This window comes from Myodes glareolus, chromosome 1 (assembly GCF_982192425.1).
Source record: "Myodes glareolus chromosome 1, mMyoGla1.1, whole genome shotgun sequence".
NCBI lineage: Eukaryota > Metazoa > Chordata > Mammalia > Rodentia > Cricetidae > Myodes > Myodes glareolus.
Window position 1 is genome coordinate 66495817 of NC_142026.1, and position 23748 is coordinate 66519564.

Consider the following 23748-nt stretch of genomic DNA (forward strand, 5'->3'; position numbering starts at 1 on the left):
AGAGGGAGTGGGGGGAGTGGGAGGGTGTTGGGAGGAGGGGCTGAAATGGAAACTTTTATAATTTAATAAAAAAAAAATAGAATCATAAAAAAAAGAGTGATATAGCACCGCCAGAACATAGTGGTTCTACAATTGCAATAACATAGCATCCCAATGCAAAAGAAGCAGAAGAAAATAACCTTAAAAATAACTTTATGAGCCGGGGGCCTCCCCGCGTGGTGCAAGTCCGCGTCCCGCGCCTCCGCCTCCTTGCTCACTCCTTCCCACCCTCCCCCTGCAGCTCCGGCCGAGCCGGCTCCCCCCACCCAGTCTCTCATGAATATTGAGCGGCCCCTGTTGTATTTCCCGAGCTCCATTGCGGAAGCCGAGACTCGCCATATTGTGCGGCGGCACCGGCGGTTGATCCTCGAGTCTCGCTCCGGCCGCGGCCAGCGGAGCCGCGGGCTGGGGCAGAAGCCGCAATGTCTCAGGCTGTGCAGACAAATGGAACTCAACCATTAAGCAAAACATGGGAACTCAGTTTGTACGAATTACAACGAACACCTCAGGAGGCAATAACAGATGGCTTGGAAATCGCGGTCTCACCTAGAAGTCTACACAGTGAATTAATGTGCCCAATTTGTTTGAATATGTTGAAGAACACCATGACTACAAAGGAGTGTTTACATGGGTTCTGTGCAGATTGCATTATCACAGCCCTTAGAAGTGACAACAAAGAATGCCCTACCTGTCGGAAAAAATTAGTTTCTAAAAGATCACTAAGGCCAGACCCAAATTTTGATGCACTCATCAGCAAAATTTATCCAAGTCGTGATGAGTATGAAGCTCATCAAGAGAGAGTGTTAGCCAGGATCAACAAGCACAACAACCAGCAGGCACTCAGCCACAGCATTGAGGAAGGGCTGAAGATACAGGCCATGAACAGATTACAGCGAGGCAAGAAGCAACAGATTGAAAATGGCAGTGGAGCTGAAGATAATGGTGACAGTTCACACTGTAGTAATGCATCCACACATAGCAATCAGGAAGCAGGACCTAGTAACAAACGGACCAAAACATCTGATGACTCTGGGCTTGAACTTGATAATAACAATGCAGCAGTGGCCATTGATCCAGTAATGGACGGTGCTAGTGAAATCGAACTAGTATTCAGGCCCCACCCAACACTTATGGAAAAGGACGACAGTGCACAGACAAGATACATAAAGACTTCAGGCAATGCTACTGTTGATCATTTATCCATATATCTGGCTGTGAGGTTAGCTTTGGAAGAACTTAGAAGCAAAGGAGAATCAAACCAGATGAACCTCGATACGGCCAGTGAGAAGCAGTACACCATTTACATAGCGACAGCCAGTGGCCAGTTCACTGTATTAAATGGCTCCTTTTCTTTGGAATTGGTCAGTGAGAAATACTGGAAGGTGAACAAACCCATGGAACTTTATTATGCACCCACCAAGGAGCACAAATAAGCTTTTAAAAATCAATTCTGAGACTGAACTTTTTATAGCCTATTTCTTTAATATAAAGATGCACCATCATTACTTTCACGGACAGATCTGGGATATGTTCAGTTTTTCTTCTGAGCCAGACTTGTTTACACTATGAGGTTCATTTTCCCTTATTTAAGACTCTAGTAATTCAGTCTCCCTGCCCCTTAATAGTATAAATAAGTTATATTCCACAGAACGTTTGGTTCCTATCAGGAGGACACTTTAACCTAGGAGTTTTTTTTGTAGGTCTTTATTCTTTTCCTTCCCCCCCCCTTCCAGTTTTTGATCTTTTGAGACAAGGTCTCATTAGCCCTGGCTAGCCTGGAACTTGATGAGTTCCAGGGTGGCCTTGAATTTGGAGTGATACTCCTGCCCAAATACTGGGATTATAGGCGTGATTACCACACCTGGCTTAAGATTCAGTTGGCCATCAGCCATCCTTCTTCCTTTCAAAAGTTTTGTAGCCTAAAGAATGTTAGACAATATGTATTCTGACTTTTTCCCTTGGAGTCTTGTATATTTATAGTTTTCTATATAAACTAGTATCTTCACGAAGACCGAGGCTCAAATTTACTGTGCTTAAACAATTCTCATAGGATTATTATTTTCATGGTATTTTCTTATATAGTATCTCATTTTTAAAAAGTTCTTTATGAACTTGGTGTCCATTGTCACGCAATGTTTTGTTTTTTGTCCCCCCCTTATGTGTTTTCCTATAAGTTTAGAATTTCTGGTCATGGGAAGAGAATCAACAGAGTTCTTTGAGAATATGGTTCTTTTACAGATTTCACTGAAGAAAGAAAAGTTTAAATTGGTCATAAAATGTATTCCTCCATTGTACATTTAAGAGTTCTTTTCTTTTATATTAGTTTTACTATTCAGTCTTTTTTATTATAAATGTTTGATGCTTTTCCCTATTAAAATACCAGAGATATGGAGATATTTTGCACTTTAGCCTTGATGAAAAGTACAAGATATGTTCAAAGCGACCTCTGATTCTTTTCTTATTACTTCAAGAATAACATGACATATAGAGCTAAAAATAAAACAGAAAGGTTGCTTCTGTTTGAAGAGTTTTTTGTTTTGAGCTGCCATGTGTTTATAAACTTAGGGCTCTGCTGATTACACTCTGTAGAAGCAGGCTAACAGAGCGTGATCATTGCTTCCATACTGAGACAGTTCTGTAGAACGTCAGCCAGTTGGTAGTCAGTCTCATATTCTTAGTTTTGTATTGAGACAGTGTTGATAGTTTGGGAGCCACAAGGCTTTATGCTAACCAGTCAGAAATAATATTGGCTTAAGTCTTATTTTTCACTTCTGTCCTGATTCTCTATGTGTCTCCAAGTTTATATTCTCACAGTATTTACAAAAGACATGTTTGCATTGAAAAATTTAACCCTTACAAAAGGGTTTTGATAGGAGGAAGTAGACCTCCAACTACCATTGTAACTAAGTCTGTCCAGTCATTATAAATATTTATCTGTCTGTTTTGACAGATTGGGGCCAGCTTGATGTTTTAATTTGAGCCAAGTATGAAAACTTAAAGGCTTACTCAATTTTTTACCATTTTACTGAAAAATTTTGAAATCTGTTTTTATAGTTTTTTTGGTAATCTGTGCCATAAGATTTGAAAACCACCAAAATTATAAGAACTTTTATATCCAATTCCTTTTCTGGGGTAATGTTAAGTTGTATAGATTATTATGCATGTTTGCTGGATATAATCCTTGTTTTGTGATGTAATTGCTTAGATTTTGTTGTTAACATATTAGATTAGTGATTGTATTAAATAAATTCTCAATGTGGTTATTAATTGAAAAAAAATAACTTTATGAAGACAATGGTCTGCCTTAAAGAAAAAATTGAAATATTGCCTTAAAGGAATCAAGGAAAAGACAAACAAAAATTGGAAGAAATTAATAAACCTCTTAAAGAAAGCAAAGAAAGTCAAGAAAAAATAATCAAGCAGGTGAGAAAAGGAGTTCAAGACTTGAAAGATTGAAATGGAAGCCATAAAGAAAACTCAAACAGAAGCAATTCTGGAAATGGGAAATCTGAGTAATAGCCCATGACCAGATCGTTTCAGTTCAAAATACTACCAGAACTTCAAAGAAAATCAAATATCTATACTCCTCAAATTGTTCCATATAATAGACAAAAATCACAAATGGCAGCTTATGCTTGAGAGAATGTTGAGTTAGGGGAATACTCCTGTATTGGTGGTAGGAATGAAAACTTATACAACCACTCTAGAAATCAGTATAGTTGTTTCTCAGAAAATTGAGAATCAACCTACTTCAGGACCCAGAAATACCCCTTTTGGGCATATAATCAAAGAATTCTCAATCATACTACAAAAACATTTGTTTAACTATGTTTATAACAGCATTATTTGTAATAGCCAGAACCTGAAAATAACCTAAATGCTCCTCAACTGAAGAATGGATAAAGAAAATGTTGCACATTTACACAATGAAGTAAGTACTACTCAGTGGTAAAAAAAAATGACATCTTAAAATTTGTATGCAAATGGATGGAACTAGTGAAAAACAATCCTGAGTTTTCGGTAACCAAGATCCAGAAAGAAGAACATGGCATGACCTCACTCATAGGTTGATACTAGCTATAAAGGATAATGTGCCTATAGTCCATGACTCTAGAGAAGTTAAGTAACAAGGTGAACCCTAATAAAAACATATATAGATCTACCTGGAAATTTAAAATAGACAATATCTCCTGATGAAATTTGTAGCATGAAGATGAGAGGAGAAGAAAGAGTGGAAGGGAAAGAAGTGGGGAGAAGAGGAGGAATGGAAGAGAATTTTAGGGAATGGGATAATTGAGATGGAGGAAGGACAGAGATGAAAGCAAGGAACGAGATATTTTGATTCAGGGAGCCATTATGGAGCAAGAAAGCTTGCACTAGAGAAAATTTCAGTAATCTACAAGGATGACCCAAGCTAAGACCCTAAGCAATAAAGGAGAGGGTGCCCAAACTGGCCTTTCCTTGTAGTGGTATTGATGAGTATCTTAAATGCCACCATAGAACCTTAGTCCAGTAACTGATGGAGACAGAGGCAGGAACCTGCAGTGAAGCACTGCGAAGAGTTCTCAAAGTCCAGTTGAAGAGTAAGAGGCGTGAGAATATGAACAAAGAGGTTAACACCATGATGGGGAAATCCACTGAAAGAGTTTACTTGAGCTATAGGAGTTCACCAACTCCAGCCAGACAAGGAAGGAATCAGCATAGGATCAAACTAGACCCTCTGAATGTGGGTGACAGTTGTATGATTGAGGTAGACTACGGGACCCAAAGAGAAATACATTGATCACCCTGGGAAGGGGAAATAAATGAGATCTTCTTGCCAAACTTGGGGTGGAGGAGCCATGAGTGGGGATGGAGGACAAGAACATGAAGGAGTGGGATGGTTGAGTTGGGAGGGGTATGGAGTGGAAGAGTCATAAAAAAGATATGTTTATTTAGGGAGCCTTTACAGGGAAATGGAAAAAACTAGGATTTTCCCAGGAATCTACACGGATGATCCCAGTTAAGACTTCTAGCAATCGTAGAGTAGTTATGTGAATTGCCTTCTCCTATAATCAGATTGGTGAATACCTTAAATGTCATAATAGAACCTTCATTTTGTAACTGATGGAAGTAGATGCAGATACTCACATCCAAGCACCAGGCCAAGCTCCAGGAGTTCCAGGTGAAGAGAGGGTGGAGGGATTATATGAGCAAAGAGGGTCAAGATCATGACAGAAAAACAGGCAAAGTTGACCCAAACTTGCGGTAGCCCACAGACTCCAGGCTAGCAGCTGGGGAACCAGAATGGGACAAAACTATGTTCCATGAATTTGTATGGGGTTGGGGTCCACTGGCAGCCTAGACCATAAATTATTTCTCTTGACTGACATAAACTATCTCTCTCTCAGGACCCGTGTGGAGGTATGGGAATAAAGACACAACTCACATGGCTTTATCGGGAGGTTGATTCCCAGTGATCTCTCATAAAATCCTGAGCTCACATGCTGAGAAATTCCTCTCATTTATTATCCAAGCAACCTTTAAACCAAAATGTAAACTGAGGGGTAAATTCATTAGCATTGTATTTCCTAGGTAACCAGGTGAGTGGGTTTTAGTCACCTCCACATCTACCTGTGCCTTTTGTCACGTCTTCCTGGCCAGTATGCTAGCTCAGTCATGTAGGCTTGAATTAGCATCTCTATTCAGGCATCCTCCTAATTACAGAGAAAGAGCAAAACAACATCCTGACTTTTGTTAGGATAGCAATAGCCTGTCTGGAAGGGTATTGTCGACTTCAAGTACTAACTATGGCCTGAGAGCGTGGCTGTCACACCGTGTAAAAATATTGGCCTACAGTGTGGCAGTTTTATATCCTGGGCTGTTTGTGGGACCCCTGGAAGTGGGCCCAATATCTATCCCTGGTACATGAACTTGCCCATTCCATATGTTATGATTCCTTGCTCAGGCTTGATGGGGAGGGAGGGGTTTGGTGTTGCTTCAACTAAATATGCCAGACCTTGATGACTTCCCATGGGAAGCCTTACCCTTTCTGAAGAGTGGATGGGGTTAGTTGGGGGAAATGGGAGAAGTGGGTGAAGGGAAAGAGGGGTATTGTTATTAGTATGCAAAATGAATATAAAAAAAATGGTGTAAATACAATAAGCATGTAAGAGTGTAGAAGGAACGGCAGACTGCTTTCCTGCCACCCGGATCCCAGCTAGCTTACACCCGAAATAATTACACGGAAACTGTATTCTTTTAAACACTGCTTTGGCCCATTATCTGTAGCCTCTTTTTAGCTAACTCTTACATATTGATCTAACCCATTTCTAAGAATCTGTGTAGCACCACAAGGTGGTGGCTTACCAGGAGAATTCTAACCTGCATCTGTCTCTGAGAGGAGAGTCATGGCGATTGCCTCACTGCCTTCTTCCTCCCAGCATTCTGTTCTGTTTCCTCCACCTATCTAAGCAGCTGTCCTATCAAAAGCCAAGGCAGTTTCTTTATTAACCAATGAAAGTAACACATAGACAGTTAGCCCTCCTCCATCATTTTCCCTTTTTTTGTTTAAACAAAAAAGAAAGACTTTCATTTTAACATAGTAAAATTATATATAACAAAACAGTTATCAAGAAAGAATTACAGTTACAATATCTATATCTATTTTGTCCTTTATCATAACTATGGAAAACTATAACTACAACTAACCATTCTTCAACTCCATCAAAGATTCCAGAAGGATATAATATTACCTAATTAAACAAGAAATAAGCAACTTCCAAAACTCTAGAAATGACAGAGACATCTCACTGCCTGGACAGTCACCCAAAGTTCTTTTGTACTGTTGGGGCATCTATCTTCAGCCTACAGGTCCATAGTTTCAGTAGACATTTCCATGAAGCAGGAACATTCAAATACAGTTCACTCACTTTTTCTGTGTCCTACAGAATGTCTCACAGACTCTTTTCATGAGTCAGGAACCCCGAAAGACCATCTCACCTTAAGGCAAGTTCGGCAGTCCTCTCTCTGTGGGTTCTTTATGTCCACTTTATACAACAGTCCAGGCAAGAGCAGTTTCTTGCCCAAATGGTTATCAAACTCCATAAGAAGCCTCTTTAATGCCCATCTTCCTCTTGAAGTAGAGTGGTGCTGCCAGGAGCAGACGTGTCTCATTGTCATGGAAAGCCCTAAGTTATTAAAACATTAAATGCCATATTCTGAAGTCTTTGAAAGATATGAAGAATGCCTATCTAACTGAAATATATCTCTATATATCTAGAAAATCTAACTAACATGACTACAAGCTTGAGTATTATTGATGATTATCCATTAACAACCTATATTTCCTAATTATACATTACATTTTTAAATGAACTACACAATCACAATACCTTAATCAAGATCAGAAATACATATACATATAACAAAATTGACCTTAAATTTCATACCAATGCAAATTATTAATATCTATATCATATCCCCCTTTAAATGTAAAAGAACATTTATAAACAATATTTGGGAATATGGGCATAGTTATTTCTCTCCAAACTTCTTCCTGCTGAATAGGGGCGCTGTTAATCAGGTCTTTCATGATAACCTGTATGCTAGGTTCATCTCAGTTGGCAGTTGAATGAAGTAATTTCTTGAAGGTGTTCACAACAACCTTTCAGGAGGACATGGTCTATCATACCATATTGGGATAGAAACAATCCACAGGGTCTCATCCTCTGTGAAAACAAAAGAAGACCCTCTCCAAAGCATCATATCCTTAGACCCAAATTTGAAAGTCATTACACCCTTATGATATCCATTCTGGTTTAGCTTGGCAGTCCATATAATGAAATGTCTCTCTGTACTTAGCTCCTTCATAGTCAAAAATTTTAAAGAAAATACAATGAACAGAATCCAGACTCTCTGTGAATTTTCCATTTTTACGTGGCTTATTTTCCTTTATTTCTTTTAATCTATAACTATCTGTACTCTGTCTCTTTAAAGACTTTACCCTTTTTTTAAGGCATTAACTTTATTCTCTATATTCTTTTTCTTCTCTCTCCCAAGCCTACGTACAGTCATCCAACATTGTGACCCATTTATAGGTCTTGTATGTCTGAATCTGTCCTATTGTGAATCTGTAATATTTTTAGTATGTAGGAGCACTTCTTAATATGCTAAGCAATTCTTAAAAACTTAAGTTGTACCATGTAAAGGTAATATGGTACTGCCTATTTCCAGTCTAAACCTTAACTGCGCTTTTATTATGATAATTATGATCGTTCCTGCCTGAGGTCAGCACAGTTTAGCCTGGTGGAGTGGAGCCAGAGCCACTCCAGTCTCAGAGCCGAGCACAGTTCCAGGCACACACCAGGTCCACATTGGAGCCGCACTCTGGTACGGGAGAATTATCTGTATTCTGTCAATCATGTATTTTAATAAAACACTGATTGGCCAGGCAGAAAGTATAGGCGGGTCAACCAGACAGGAAGTAGAGGCGGGGCAATGAGAATAGGATAAGGCTAGGGAGGAGAAAGCTCCCTCAGCCATTCCTATGCAGACCACCAAAGAAACAACATATAACCTGCCCAGCTGAAAAAGGTACTGAGCCATTATGGCTAACATAGATAATGATAACGGATTAATATAAGTTACAAGGACTAAAAAGAAGCCTGACCTAATGAGCCAATCAGTTTATAACCTTATGGAGTCCTATGTATGATTTTCCTTTGGGGCTTGCCAGCTATGGGGTACTGGGCGGGATGAAAACCCCAACAAGCCGGCCCCGTCATGTTACAGCACTCAACAGTTTAATTCTGAGACTGAGCGTGCAGCACAGAAACTCTTTTCATCCAAGTAACAGTCAACTCTGATGCACAGAGCAATACACAACCTGCAAACATCTTTCTGTATGGCGACAGAAATCCTCCATGCTCTCCCGTCTGCCTAAGCCTGGTCCCACAGTCTGCCCAGGTGGGGAGAGCAGGCATGGTCTCAGAGTATTATCCTCCTGATCCCGAGCCAGAGTGGGAACACAAACATCTGGGCCCAGAAATGCTTCATAGCTGGAGTTTGCATCAGTGGCAGGAAATGGATAAAATCCAGAAATGGATAAACAAAATTGTTAAATCTTGCCAAGACAGGGTAAGATGGTTTTGAAAAATCTCTTGCCTGTTAAAAATAATCTGTCAGTTATTCTAGGCCTTACTCAAAGTTGGTTGCTTCAACACTGCAAACAGGTCTTTGGTGATTGCCCAGGTAGCCAGTTGTCTCTGTGATTTGTTGCATGTTTTCAAAGTTGTTTGATTGCACTTCCTAATTACTCAGGTAACATTATTTCCCTTCTCAGATCTTCAATGTCATTGAAGACTAGATAAATGTAGCTCCTTTCCTCTCATGACTTGGCCAAGTTATTTGCTATACAAGACTTAAGCTAGTTAGAATATGATACTTGTATTTATTGTATATAATTGTGTAGGTTTGTACTTACTGTATATAATTTCGTAGTAGGCTTAGAACTCTCTTACTTAAACAAAATGGGGAGGTGCTTCGGGAGTACCTTCCACTGCTTCAGCCAATAGTCGCTGAAGCACAAGCCCACAGTGCTGTGGGAGTGCCTTCTGCTCCATCAGCCAATAGCCGCTGAAATACCAGTCCACTGGGGCATGGTATATTTCTCTTTAAAAGAAGAGTGGCAAGCTTGGTTCTGGCGCTTGGTTCTGGCTCCTGCTCCCGGCTCCTGCTCCAGCAACTAGGCTCCCTTCCTGACGGTTTATGGTATATGTAAGTTTTACCCCCCAAAATAAATACCCCTTTAAAACATAACTGGTGTGGGATTGATTCTTATAAAAGGAGTGAAAATAAGAGAGAGAGAGATAAGGAGAGTGAGAGAGAACAAGAAATAGTTGTCATGAGACTGATCATGGAGGGAGACCAAGAAGCTTCTTCTGAGAGAGCACTTCCCATTTCTGGGTGTCAACCTTTAACAGTCATCTCCAGATTTCTGGCACAAGGGAAGGTTCATATTGTCTATAACCTTATAGGGGCAGAGGTAAGTTTCATACCATAAGTTTAATTCAGTGGAGTGTATGTGACAAGGATCATGGAGGACTCAGATGCTGTAAACTAAGAGTAGTCAGGTCACAGCACAAACAGCTCCTACATTCCCTGTCCTAAAATGAGCTGCAGGACATGTGACCTGCCTAAGGCTGTAGGAACCTGGAATAAATCTGCAAACCTGTGTCCTAACACAAGGTTGCCGAGACAATGACTAGACAGTGGATGAGAACTGGGAGTATGGCTAGAATCTTCTAAGACAGAAGTTGGAGAGGGGACTAGGTGTTTGCTCTTATAACCAAAAGAGAGAGGGAAGAGAGAACAGAGTTTCAGCAGCAGGAAACCCTTGGTGAACTGGAAATAGTAAGAGGAGGGGGTTCCAGATTGTTTTCTTCTTAAAGTTTTTATCATTGGCATTTTTTTTCTGAAGACTGATATTCTCAACTATGGCAAGGTCACCCTCTAAATGATAATCAGAGAAGGGTGACCACTAAAATGACTCATTGGATAAGCACGCTTACTGTCAAGGCTGTCGTGCTGGTTTAAATCCACAGACACAACTTGGTAGAAGTAGAGAACCAGCTCTCTCATGACATCTAAGCTCCATATATGTCCAATAGCATTTTCTCAAACATACACTGATGTATGTGTGAATAAACACACATATTCTTTCTCTCTCGTGCAGATACCTAAAATTCATAAGTAACTGTAATTAATAGTCAAACTGTGGCATTTACTTATTTTCTCATCTACCAACATGAGATTCCTTCAAATCCATGCAATTGTATCATTATTCATTTATCCATTCATTCATTTATCCACGTGTGTGTGAGCCTCTCCCAGGCACTGGAGCATCTTAAAACAACAGGAGCATTCTGCCCTCCCAACTCCCTAGCTGCAATGCACCAGAAGGCAGACAGGCATTTAGGTATATAGAATGTGAATTCAGGGGTTGACTAAAACTCAAAAGGAAAAAGGAAGAGAATGAGAAAGGATGGCTGGAGAGATGGTCCAGTGTTTAATACCACAAACTGCTCTTCCAGAAGACCTTAGTTCAGTTCCCAGAACCTATGTGAAGAGATTTGGCAAGATTACCTAACTCTAGCTGCAGGGTACTCTATCCAGTCCCTCGGTTTCCACTAATTAACTGGGCATCTTTTTTTCTGAGTATTAGCATGGAAGGCCCAGCGTCTCCAGTATTCAGGTCCTTAGGAAATTGTTCTGATGGACTTATGAGACTTTACAGGAAAGTCAGGGAGCCCTAAGGGAGGGACATATGATACAGGTCCTCCTGATGGCTCCATGTCCTCAGAGATTAAGTCTAGCAAATTCTTCTCTGTAGGCAAGTAGTAACAGATGATGCTGATCTGGAGATCTGTTCTGTCCCAGTGTCAGGATCATGTTTATATGTGAGACTACCTTATCACCATGGCAACGTTTATTAACAAAGAGACAAAGAAGCAGTGTGTACATCTGTCTCATAGACCGAGGGTGACAGACAAGCTCTCTGTGTACAAACACATATCCAGTGTCTTTACTCTAGAGGACTTCTCAGGTGTATGTGCAGCATGAGAAGCTGTTTTTCAGAGATCCTTATCTCGGCCATTGGCAGCTTGAGATGTCTGCTTTGTGAAGTTAAACAAGTGGAGAATTAGTATTGACTCTAGAACTAAACTACCCATCTCTGGACAATTTCTGGCAAATTGCAGGATTCCATAGCCCAGTTACAGGACAATAAATCATATGTTTTCTGGCATTCTGCTATCACTATTCTAGAAAGGCAAAGGAAAGTGCTTCCAAAAGATTCTTCACCTAACACAGCTCTCTCTGCTCAGGGAATCACTGATTTCAAGCAACTTTAGGATCTGCCTGTCATTATACCTCATTATACTACTCTTTAGAGAAGCAGTAATTTGGGGGATTGGGCTTAGATCTTGTGTGTTAAGAACAATGGGAACATATGGCGAACATTAGAGTCCTAAATTTTAAATCCAGATCTGAACAACACCTGTCCTGTCCAGTCATAGTTACAGCAAGTTCTTCCTCACTACATTCTACCAGTCAGATCTGACTCTGAAAACATTATCCTGTCAGTTCTTTAGAGATGACTCAGTGGTTAATAACTCTTCTAGCAGACCCAAGTCCTGGTTTCAATATTGATGATATCTCATAATCAATCTGTAATTCCAATTTCAGGGTATCCAATGCCCTATTCTGGCTGATGTAGACCAGGTATACTTGTGGTTCACAGATACACATGCAGTAAAAATAACCATATACATGAAAAGAAAAAAGTAGGAAGGCAGGAAGAAAAATAAAGGAAGGAAGAAAAGAAAGAAGGAAGAAAGGAAGGAAAGAAGGAAGGAAGGAAGGAAGGAAGGAAGGAAGGAAGGAAGGAAGGAAGGAAGGAAGGAAAGAAACAGTAACCTGCATTTCAGAAAATTCCTTGCTATGGGTCATAACACTGCAAAACAAAATATCACAAGCCAAGACAAGTGTTCTCTTTCCAACTCATCTTAACCCATAATCTTCCCTCTCCTAGATAATTCTGTGACTCATCCTTTGAATTTGAGGCTCCATGCTTCATTTTAGTCACCATCAAACACTTTGTTAAGATTGGTCTATGTTCTGATCCATTCATGTCATTGGTTGAATGACAGGCACACTCCTGGTTTCATGTGTGAGATTTCTGTACACACAAGACCTGAGAACTCTTTGTGGATTCTTCACAATGAATTTAAGTAGGGAACCTTATTCTTTCCTATTTGTAGGACTTCCTTGAGCATCATTGCCTTGGAGGGCACTGGTCCAGGCCCAGCAGTGGATATATATACATCAGAAGGGACACTGCACTCTTAGTTGCAAGTCATGCAGTGGTTTAGTGAGGTCCAGTAGAGAAAATGGGCATATTAATCCATATCCTAAATCTGTATCATGAAACTCTATAGCTCATCTCACACATGGCAAAGACAGTTTCTCCCACATAGCAAAGTAGGCCTATTATCTCTGAGTACTGGGGTCATTCAGCAAACGACCATGAGTAATTTTCTGCTTAGTTCTCTAAGTCCCAGGATTGGGGGTGGATGTTAGAAAGACCAATACTGATTGAAAGAGGCCTTTCCAAGTGTCAGAGCTCCCACAGAGGGCCAGCTTCTATCTATTGTCTGCATAGCACTGATACTCAAGCCACCATCACGAGCAAAATTTCTAACCTCATGGAGGTTGGGGATGGTAGCCTTAGAGCATGTACACGAGTGTCAGAATAAAACTTACCTGTGGAGGACAAATTGTCAAAGCATCTTGGAAGGTGACAGGCTGAAACTGAGAGGGCAATTGGACTGTCACTTATTCTGTGTCACAAATGATAAAGGACCCTTTGAGGGTGTAGTCTGGAAAGGAGTGACTGCAACCAAAGTTGACCTATTCAGCTTAAAGGTTCCTCATCACTGAAATTGCCTACCTACAGAGAACTAGAGCTGGGACACTCAGCAACTATTGGGTATTGACACAGGCCCACCACAGAGATACCTTAGTTGACCAGAAAATAGTGTTTTAGCCTGAGCACAAGCACCTAGGCACAGATTTGAGAAATAATTGGCATAGGAGGACTTCTTTTTTCTAGATAGGCTTAGAGTGAGGATGACAGGGGCATCTCAGACTCAGGCTCAGTGCACACATGAGAGTCCAGTGAGGATTTTTGTGTGTTGTGCCAGTGATGAATCAATGACTTGTGTATGCAACATGAATAATCTTCTATAAATTCAAACCAGCTCTGGTTAGGACCTGCTCAATTAAGGTAATAAAACAGATACTAGAGCCTGCTATACTCATGGATTTTTCCATTTCTTTGCAAGTATCACATGTGGCTTTATTTAGATTGCTCCATGTTGTTCAGATGATCTGATGATAGCCCTTTCAGATAATCATTCATATCCAGGGTCAAACCTCAGCCTTTTCTGCAATATTGTCTCTCACTCACAAGCACAGTGTTCTTTGTTTATCAATTATCATTAATAATACTTGAGTGTAGTGATAAGGAATGGCAGGCTGTGTTCCCACCCAGATCCCAGCTAGCTTACCCCAAAAATAATTACATGGAAACTGTATTCATTTAAACACTGCCTAGCCCATTGTCTTCAGTCCCTTATTGGCTGACTCTCAAATATTGATTCAACCCATTTCTAATAATCTGTATGTCACCACAAGCTTGTGGCTTACCGGGAAAGATTCAGCATGTCTGACCTGGCAGCTTCATGGCGGGCAGCTCTGCTTTCTTCCTCCCAGAAATCAGTTCTGTATTCTCTGCCCATCTAAGGGCTGCCCTATCAAAGGCCAAGGCAGTTTTCTTTATTCAACCAATGAAAGCAACACATAGAAAGAAGAACCCTCCCGCACCACTTGAGGATCCCATATTTCCCTTGTTAAGAACTCAGCATTGGTGTTCATAGGACCAAAGTGAAAAAACTACAGGTCTTAGGAAGTGGATTCCTGAAATGACAGCATTGAGCTATGGGTGAAGACTTGCTTTTATGGACAGACACAGAAACTAACCAAACTTCTGTCATGGTCATAAACAAATCCTAATTGCCTTTCAGTTATGAGATTCCAGTTATGATTCTTCCTCCTTTCCTTGCATCTCTGATTTCTCTTACCTCACCTTAGACTGATATTGTAATGCGAACTGGTGGGATCCTCAAGGAGGGAGAGACTTTCCAGGTAGAGAGGATTTATTTAAGGTCAAATATATTTTTCTTTTGTCATTAACTCATGCATTCTCCTCCCCCATTTACTTTCATAATCTCTATTATCCAGAAGGAACACCCAGAACTTTGAGCCATGTTCCTATGCCTTTACCCCAAGTGCTTCTAGATCCTCTCTTGTCTCAGCTGGTACTTGACTTCTGCTCTGATTCCTATGGAGCCAGAAGAATCAGGTGATGAATGTGCCTGGGAGGCCTGTCCTGAGTCTGGATGAAACTTATGGCTTATGCTGCTGTTTCATTAACTCTTCACAATGTCCGTGGTAGAGATCACAGTGTCCCTGAAATCAGTATCTGGGAAGTTGAAAAAGTGATGCTCAAGGTAGATGTTTGTAGCTGTACCCTGGCTCCAGTATGACACCAGCACACGTGATGACCATGGCAAACAAAGAGGAGCACACACTTGGAAAATGGGGAACATTCTTTGAAATCTTCCTATGGAGGATGATGACTTAAGACTTTGAAAGAGTTTCCTAGTTGGCATTAACTGTCACCCTGAGAATGCCCAAAATCACCTTAGAGGGAAAAAGAGTCTCAACGCACAGGCCACACTATTCAGAAAAACACGAGTGATCCTCCTGCCCGCTGAAATGCAACACTCCCTAGAGTCTGTTCCCAAAGACCAATCCCACACAGTCAGCTGTGCCATTTCATCAACTGCACTGTTGTTTGGCCCTGTCCCTATTTCTGGCTGACTTCCATTTCTGAGACACAGACCACATCAATAAAAAGAAGATTTGAAGGCTTCACCATTAAGAAGAACAAAGACCTTCTGCTGCACCAAAGGTAAAGCTAACTTCCTGAGGATGAGCATCCAACCTCAACAGAGACTCACTACTAGATCCGAGAAAATAGTTGGAAAAAGATTTTTCAATCAAACCATCTAAGATGCAAGCTAGAGTAGCTATCCTAATATGTAACAAAATAGATTTCAAATCAAAATTAATCAAAAATGGAAAAATATTTCCTATTCATTAAAGAACAAACTCACCAAGACAATATCTCAATTCTGAACCTCTTTGCCCCAAATGGAAGAGAATCCACATATATAAAATTAACATTACTAAAGCATATATATTACACATTGAACCCCATACACTAATTGTGGTAGACATAAATACCCCACTCTCACTAATGAGCATGTTGTCCAGACAGAAAATAAACAGAAATAAAGAAACTAACAGATAGAATGACCAAAATTATCCTTACAGATTTACAGAACATTTTACCCAAACACAAAAGAGTATACCTTTTATTCTCAGCATCTCAACACAAAAGAATATACTTTTTTCTCAGCATCTCATGGACCAATATCCAAAATTGGCCATACACTTTGTCACCAAAGGAAATCTCAATAGACACAAGAAAATTGATATAATCCCCTGTATCTTATCAGACCACTATGGGTTAAAGCAGGGTTTCAACAATAATAGAAACAATAGAAAGCATATAAACTAATGGAAACTGAACAACTCTCCATGGAATTACAACTGAGTCAAGAAAAAAAGGGAAGAAATTAAAAATTTTCTAGAATTCAATAAAAATGAATGCAGAATACATCCAAAGATATGGAATACAATGAACGTGGTGGTAGGACACTAAGTGTCTTCAAGAATGAATTAGAGTGATTTCATACTAGCAACAGAACAGCACACCTGAAATGAAGATCAGATTAACAAGTTAGATAGAGATATTACCCACAAGGAAATATAAGCCATCATTAAGTCTTGCAACCAAAGAAGCCCATGTGTAAATGATTTTAGCACAGAATTCTACCAGGTTTTCAAAAAAGAGTTAATACCAATAATCCCCTGCTGCGGGAGCTCCTTCCGCTCCTTCAGCCAATCGCCACTGAGATACCAGCCCATTGGGGCATGGTCTCTCTCTCTTTAAAAAAGCAGCGGCTGTCCTCCACTCTCTCTCTCTCTGGCTTCCAGCTCTGCTTCCAACTCCTTTCCTGTTCACGCAGAGGGGCTGTTGTCTGGGATGGTAATCTGTAAGTTTTCCCCTTTGAATAAATAACTATTCTATTAATCATAATTCCAAACTGGTGTGGGATTGTTTGTGATTTACTCCTTCATCTGGCACCCCACGTTTGGTTGTAGAACCCCCCTTTCCCCCCACTCAACTGCTTGCTGCCAGTTCGGCTAGTCATGAGCCCTCCCTCAGCTGCGGCCTGTGCTCTGTGTGTGGAGCCAGCAGTTCAATTAAACCCCACACCTCCCAAGCTCCACAGGCTCAGGACAGTCTCTGCCTGCCTGGTTTGCTCTTTTCTGAGTTGTTTTTAAATTTCCCTTGTAAGTGCGGTGCTTTAGTGACGTGAATCAGAATGACTCGGTCACATGGAAGCATACGCGGCTTTCGGGTTGCTCTTTTCTACCCCTGGATTCTGGGTTTCTGGTTCCATGTATGGAATTGATTTAATTACATTTTCTTTTTTGAGCAACTTATATTTCCTAGTTTTTAACAAATACTAAGGCATACACTGAAACAGGACCCTGTTTCTGTCACCTTTGCAGTGGTTCTAGTCGTGACTTGGCAACAGCACCGCCTACTAGACAAGAGGTAATATGGCAGTTTTTGTTTTCAATGCCAAATTTACTGTTTTCTTTATTAATACAATGGATTATGTCATGTAAGGTTTATATGACTATGGGGATACATTAATTTACTTGTTACTAGGTTTCAGTTTTCTTTTCAATATTTTATCATTAAGAAAGATATGATTTTTATGAACTAATAATGAACAACTAGTTGAAAGGATTAAAATTATTGAAAATCAGGGGTTATCTGAACAAGTGAATACTATGATAGACAAAATTGACTCCATACCAAGGGTACTAGGAAGTTACCTGAAAGGGTTCAGGCTGTTGAATTTGACATTCAAACATTACCACAAAGTTTTGATAAGGTAACAGATAGAATGTACCTCCAGAATGGGAACCAAAAAATTGATACCTTAGTGAAATTCCTAGAAACACGGGTAGGTAAGGAGATTCAGGATTTAAGGGAGACAATGATAAAAAGATTAGAAATGATTGAAGAAATTATTGGAGCTGGTGAACAGAGTAAGAAGGCACAAGGACAGGATACAATGCCACCACCAGCTGTTAGAACTGGCTTACCCAGGGTTCTAACAACATACCCTGTAATTTATTCTGACAAATAATCAACTTCTAAAGGCTCAAAGAGAGTTAAAGAAGCTAGATGGACACCAATAACAATGAATGATTTAAAAGAAATTAAGCAAGCTGTCGTTAATTATGGTTTACACTCTGCATTTGTTAAGGAAATGATAAGGACTTGGGCTTCTAATGTCAGAGCTACCCCCCATGATTTCTCTCAGCTAGTGTCTGCAGTTTTAGATGATGGACCTTCCTTGATGTTTGGAATTTATTTCAGAGAAGAATCCAAACACATGGAACAGCAAAATGTGGGGAGGTTTCCCAAGATCAAATTCTTGGTGTAGGAGCATATGCTGATCCACAGGTCCAAGCTCTTTATGACGAAGAAGTGTGATTCTTATGTCACAAAGCAACCTTGAATGCTTTGAATAGAATACAAGATCCAGCAAAAAGGGTCAATTCATATACCAGGGTTAGGCAGGGACAGAGAGAACCCTTTACTGACTTTATGCAAAGATTAATTAAGGCTCTGGACATAGGGGTAACAAACCCAGAGGCTAGACGAATACTTCTTGAATCTCTAGCTTTTGAAAATGCAAATACAGAATGTAAAGAGATAATTAGGCCTTTAAGGTCTAGATCAGCACCTATGGAAGAATGGATACAGCATACAATGAATGTTGAGACGTTTAGCTATAATGATGAATCCTGGGTAAGAGAAGCGATTTCCAAAGCTATGAGGAGACATCAAACTACCAGGTGTTTTAATTGTGGTAAATTAGGACATCTGAAAAGGGATTGCAGGCAAAGAAATTCTAGGAATAATATCTCCTCTGGGAATGACAAAAGTAGGAGACCTCAGCCTTCAGGTATATGTAAGAGATGCGGTAAAGGCCGGCATTGGTTCAACGAATGCAGGTCAACAACAGACAGACAAGGCAACCCGAAATCATTGGGAAACTCCTTGAGGGGCGTCTCACAGGCCCCCAAGCCAAAAGTGGCCCAGTCATTCCCAGTTACAGTGGAAAATGTGTCTCACCAAGAAAATTGAAAACTCCAATGTCTACCGTAAAAAGTAATACTGGTCTAAATGATGAATTACATGTGAAGAATGAGTCAAAAAATTCAGTAGGACAGAGTAAACGTATATTCTGGCAGACTTCTATTAACGATCAAAGACCAAAGCTAAGAGTCTGTATAAATGGCATTTTTATTGAAGGCTTATTAGACACAGGTGCAGATGTAAGTATCATTATTCCAGAATCTTGGCATTCAAATTGGCCTCTTCAAGAGGTAGATGTTCAGTTCCTGGGAATTGGAACCCTATCTCGTGTAAAACAAAGCACAAGATTGGTGGAATGCATAGGGCCTGAAGGGCAAATAGGAAGACTAAGGCCATATATAGCCAATATTGCAATAAATTTATGGGGCCGTGACCTGCTACAGCAATGGAATACCCAGATTAACATTCCTGTAGTTCCAGGAACTCACAATTCTGGGAAGGATATAATGAGGTATTATGGAAAAGGGTCACCAGCCATTCAGGCTGTACAAGAACATACAACCAATAGCAAACCTTTAGAGGTACCAACAGCCCTACCTTTAAAATGGCTAACTGAGAAGCCAATATGGATCAAGCAGTGGCCTCTAGTTGAAGATAAATTACAGACTTTGGAACAGCTGGTACAAGAGCAACTAAATGCTAACCATTTTTTAAGTAATTTTATTAAATTATAAAAGTTTCCATTTACGCCCCTCTTCCAAACACCCTCCCACTCCCCCCACTCCCTCTCCTCCTCCCTCTTTGTCCCTTAGGGCAGTCAGGGTTTCCTGCCCTGTGGGAAGTTCAAGTTCCTCCCCCCTCCCTCCAGGTCCAGGAAGGTGAGTATCCAAACAGACTGGATCCCCAAAATCCAGTATATGTAGAGGAAACAAGTCCCAGTGTCATAGTCAATGGCTTTTCAGAAAGACTTCGGGCCAGCCACATTCAGAGAATCTGGCCAAATTCCGAGAATCTGGTTAGATCACGTCCTCGTTCAGTCCCAGTCCAACTGGCTTTGGTAAACTCTCATTAGGTCCGTCCCCTTGTATCAGTGGGTGATAGCATCCCTCACAGTCCTTATTTCCTTTTTCATGATGCTAACCATATTGAAGAATCAACCAGACCTTGAAATTCTCCTGTGTTTGTTGTAAAAAAGAAATCTGGTAAATGGAGAATGGTGACAGATCTAAGAGCTGTCAACAAGGTAATTCAACCTATGGGTCCGCTACAATCTGGAATTCCTTTGCCTTCTCTATTACCAAAAGGATGGCCTCTTATAGTTATTGATTTGAAAGATTGTTTTTTCACTATACCTTTGCAAGAAAAAGATAGAGAAAAATTTGCCTTCCCAGTGCCTACTTATAATAATTCTCAGCCTACTAGGAGATATCAATGGACTATCCTCCCACAGGGGATGCTCAATAGTCCCACATTGAGCCAAATGTGGGACTTATTATGTGCCAATATTTTGTTAATAAGCCATTGGAAATAATTCGTAAGCAATTTCCTAAGTCCATAATTTATCATTACATGGATGACATTTTATTATCTGATTCAAATAAAGATACCTTGGAAAGTATGTTGAAGAAGTAAAGAAAGTCTTGCCTAGGTGGGGAATTACAAATTGCCCCTGAAAAGATTCAAAGAGGAGATTCTATTAATTACCTAGGTTACAGAATAGGGTTAGAGAAAATTCGAACACAAAAGGCACAAATTAGGAGAGACCATTTACGGACTCTTAATGACTTCCAATGATTGTTAGGAGACATTTCCAGTCTACAACCAGCTGTTGGGATAACACCTGATCTAATAGTTCATTTAAACAAAACCTTCGATGGTGATAAAGATTTGAATAGTCCCAGAAAATTGACAGTTGAAGCAGAAAAGGAACTGACAATGATTGAGGAAAAATTACAGGAGGCACATGTAGACAGGGTGAACCCGAATCTTAGTTCCATCCTAGTCATACTGCCTTCCAGAATTTCTCCTATAGGGATTTTAATGCAGAGGGAAGATATTATTTTAGAGTGGATATTTATACCTCATAAACCAATTAAAAACTTATGTAGGAAAGGTCTCTGAATTAATTATAAAAGGTAAACTAAGACTTCGTCAACTAGCAGGTATAGACCCAGCAGAAATTATAGCGCCTTTTACTACTGAGGAAATAAGGAAGTTATGGGAAGATAATGAACCATGGCAAAGAGCTTGTGCTAATTTTTTGGGAGAAATTAACAGCAACTATCCCAAAAGTGATAGACTTAACCTCATAAAGAGAACTTCTTGGATTCTTCCTAGAATTGTACATGATGCTCCAATAACTGGAGCCTGGACATTTTATACCAATGCAAATAAATCAGGGAAAGCAGGTTATAAATCAGAAGAATTGAGTAAGGTGGAACAAAGCCCTTATAATTCTGTCCAGAAGGCAGAATTATATGCCGTTCTTGTGGTGCTAAGGGATTTTAAAGAACCTCTTAATATAGTTACAGATTCACAATATGCAGAAAGAGTTATCTTGCATATTGAAACCACTGAATTCATACCAGATGACACAGAGTTGACTTCATTGTTTATCCAGGTACAGGACATAATTAGGAATAGACTCTGTCCAATGTACATAACACACATCCTGTCCCATACCGATCTGCCTGGCCCTCTAGCACAAGGTAATGCTGAAATTGACCAATTATTGATTGGAAGCGTTCTGCAGGCCTCAGAATTTCATAAAAAACATCACGTCAATAGTAAAGGCTTAAAGAAAGAGTTTTCCATTACATGGCAACAAGCTAAGGACATTATAAGGAGATGTCCTACTTGTTCTTTCTATAATCAAACACCATTGCCTGCAGGGAGTAACCCAAAGGGTACTCAAAGGAATGAAATCTGGCAGATGGATGTGTTCCACTTTATGGAATTTGGTAAATTAAAATATGTACACCACACCATAAACACGTATTCAGGTTTTCAATGGGCAACTGCCCTGAGCTCAGAAAAGGTTGATTCAGTAATCACACATTTATTGGAAGTTATGGCCATCATGGGTACACCTACACAAATAAAGACAGACAATGGTCCAGCATATGTATCTAAGAAAATGAAACACTTTTTTGCTTATTATAATATAAAACACATTACAGGTATACCAAATAATCCTATAGGTCAGGCAGTTATAGAAAGATCAAATCGTACTATAAAGGATATGCTGAACAAACAGAAAGGGACAAAAGATACTCCCAGAAATCGATTGCATAATGCTTTATTAACCTTGAATTTTCTTAATGCTAATGAGAAAGGAACAACAGCAGCAGAGAGGCATTGGATAATGGAAAAAACTTCTGAACTAAACCAACCTGTTTATTTCAAAGACGTGCTGACCTCTCAATGGAAGCCAGGAGATGTGCTACATTGGGGAAGGGGTTTTGCTCTTGTTTCCACAAAAGAAGAAAAATTATGGATACCATCAAAATTAATAAAGATTCGATTTGAAGAGAAGAAACCTCTTGGAAAGGAGAAATGACAGCTCATCTACAATGATGATATTCATACAGGTGGTAAGAAAAACATATAGAATGGGGGCAGGGTTCTGTTCTTATCTCCATAGGAAAACACTCATCTTTGAAAAATTCAAGGAACCCTGGATATTTGAATACTGACAGATGGAAAATAACGGCCCAATAGGGACTAGCAAGAAAATTGAATAGGTTCTGTAAGTAAAATATACTAAATCATATTTCTAAATTTATAGAGCTGGTTTTGGAGTTGGACTCTGGCTCAGTCCCTCTCTAATTCCAAGCCTGTTGTTAAAAGAAAAACCCAGAGTTTCTGGAGTTTCTGTCTCATGTCAAGAGCCATGATATGGGACAGAAAGAAATATGAGTTTAGAAAACATCTTTACTTTTCTTCATATCTATCATACCTTTCATTAAATATATCTATCATGCCTTTCATTGAATATATGTATGTCTGTATATGTCTATATGATTACTGTTTAAGTTTTCCACAATGAACAATGAGTTTTTCCTGCAGTGACATTTGAAGTTTCCAGGAAGAAGATGGGGCCCCATAACAACAACTCCACCCGGTTGATATGACGTCATGATACTGATAGCGCTACTACAAGACATGCTTTGGGTACCAGCTGCACAAGACGGATCCAACGTGGTTAGCTGAAATAGTGCACATCTTGTACAACATTCTGGCCAGACCTCCACAAAATACTCAGAGACTATTTGCAATTTTAAAAGACATTGACCTTGAAATTTAACCATCATTTTACTTTCACAGGATCCCCCAGAAAGAATGTCGCCCCCCTGACAGCTGGAAGTAACTCTAGAGAATGACATCCCCTCTCCCAGTAAAGTTTGTCCTTGGGTTTAGGGACATCATTTAGGGGTTGGTTATAATTAGTATACGGTTGAGGGCTGGGGGAAGAATTTTATAAGTGCCGGAATCTTAAAAAAAAAAGGATAATTGGATTATGGGATAATAGATTTGTACTTGTGAGTTATTGTTTTTAGACAAATATATTGGTATCGATTCTTATATATTGATACAAAGTTAAATTATGTTGGCTATTGTATGCATGCATACTTCTACCTTTGTTTAAAACATTTTTATGTATTGATATATATATTGTATTGATATATGTATATTTACCATATTGCATTGTACACTTCTACCTCTGATTAAGATACTTATATATTGTTTATGTATTGATATATATATTTACCATATTGCAATGTATACTTGCA

The 23748-nt window shown here is 39.7% G+C and overlaps 1 pseudogene; it reads left to right on the forward strand.

Annotated features, from left to right (window-relative positions):
• The first annotated feature begins 298 nt into the window (after positions 1–298).
• Positions 299–2050, forward strand: LOC148123419 (E3 ubiquitin-protein ligase RING2 pseudogene; annotated as a pseudogene).
• Positions 2051–23748: the final 21698 nt, after the last annotated feature.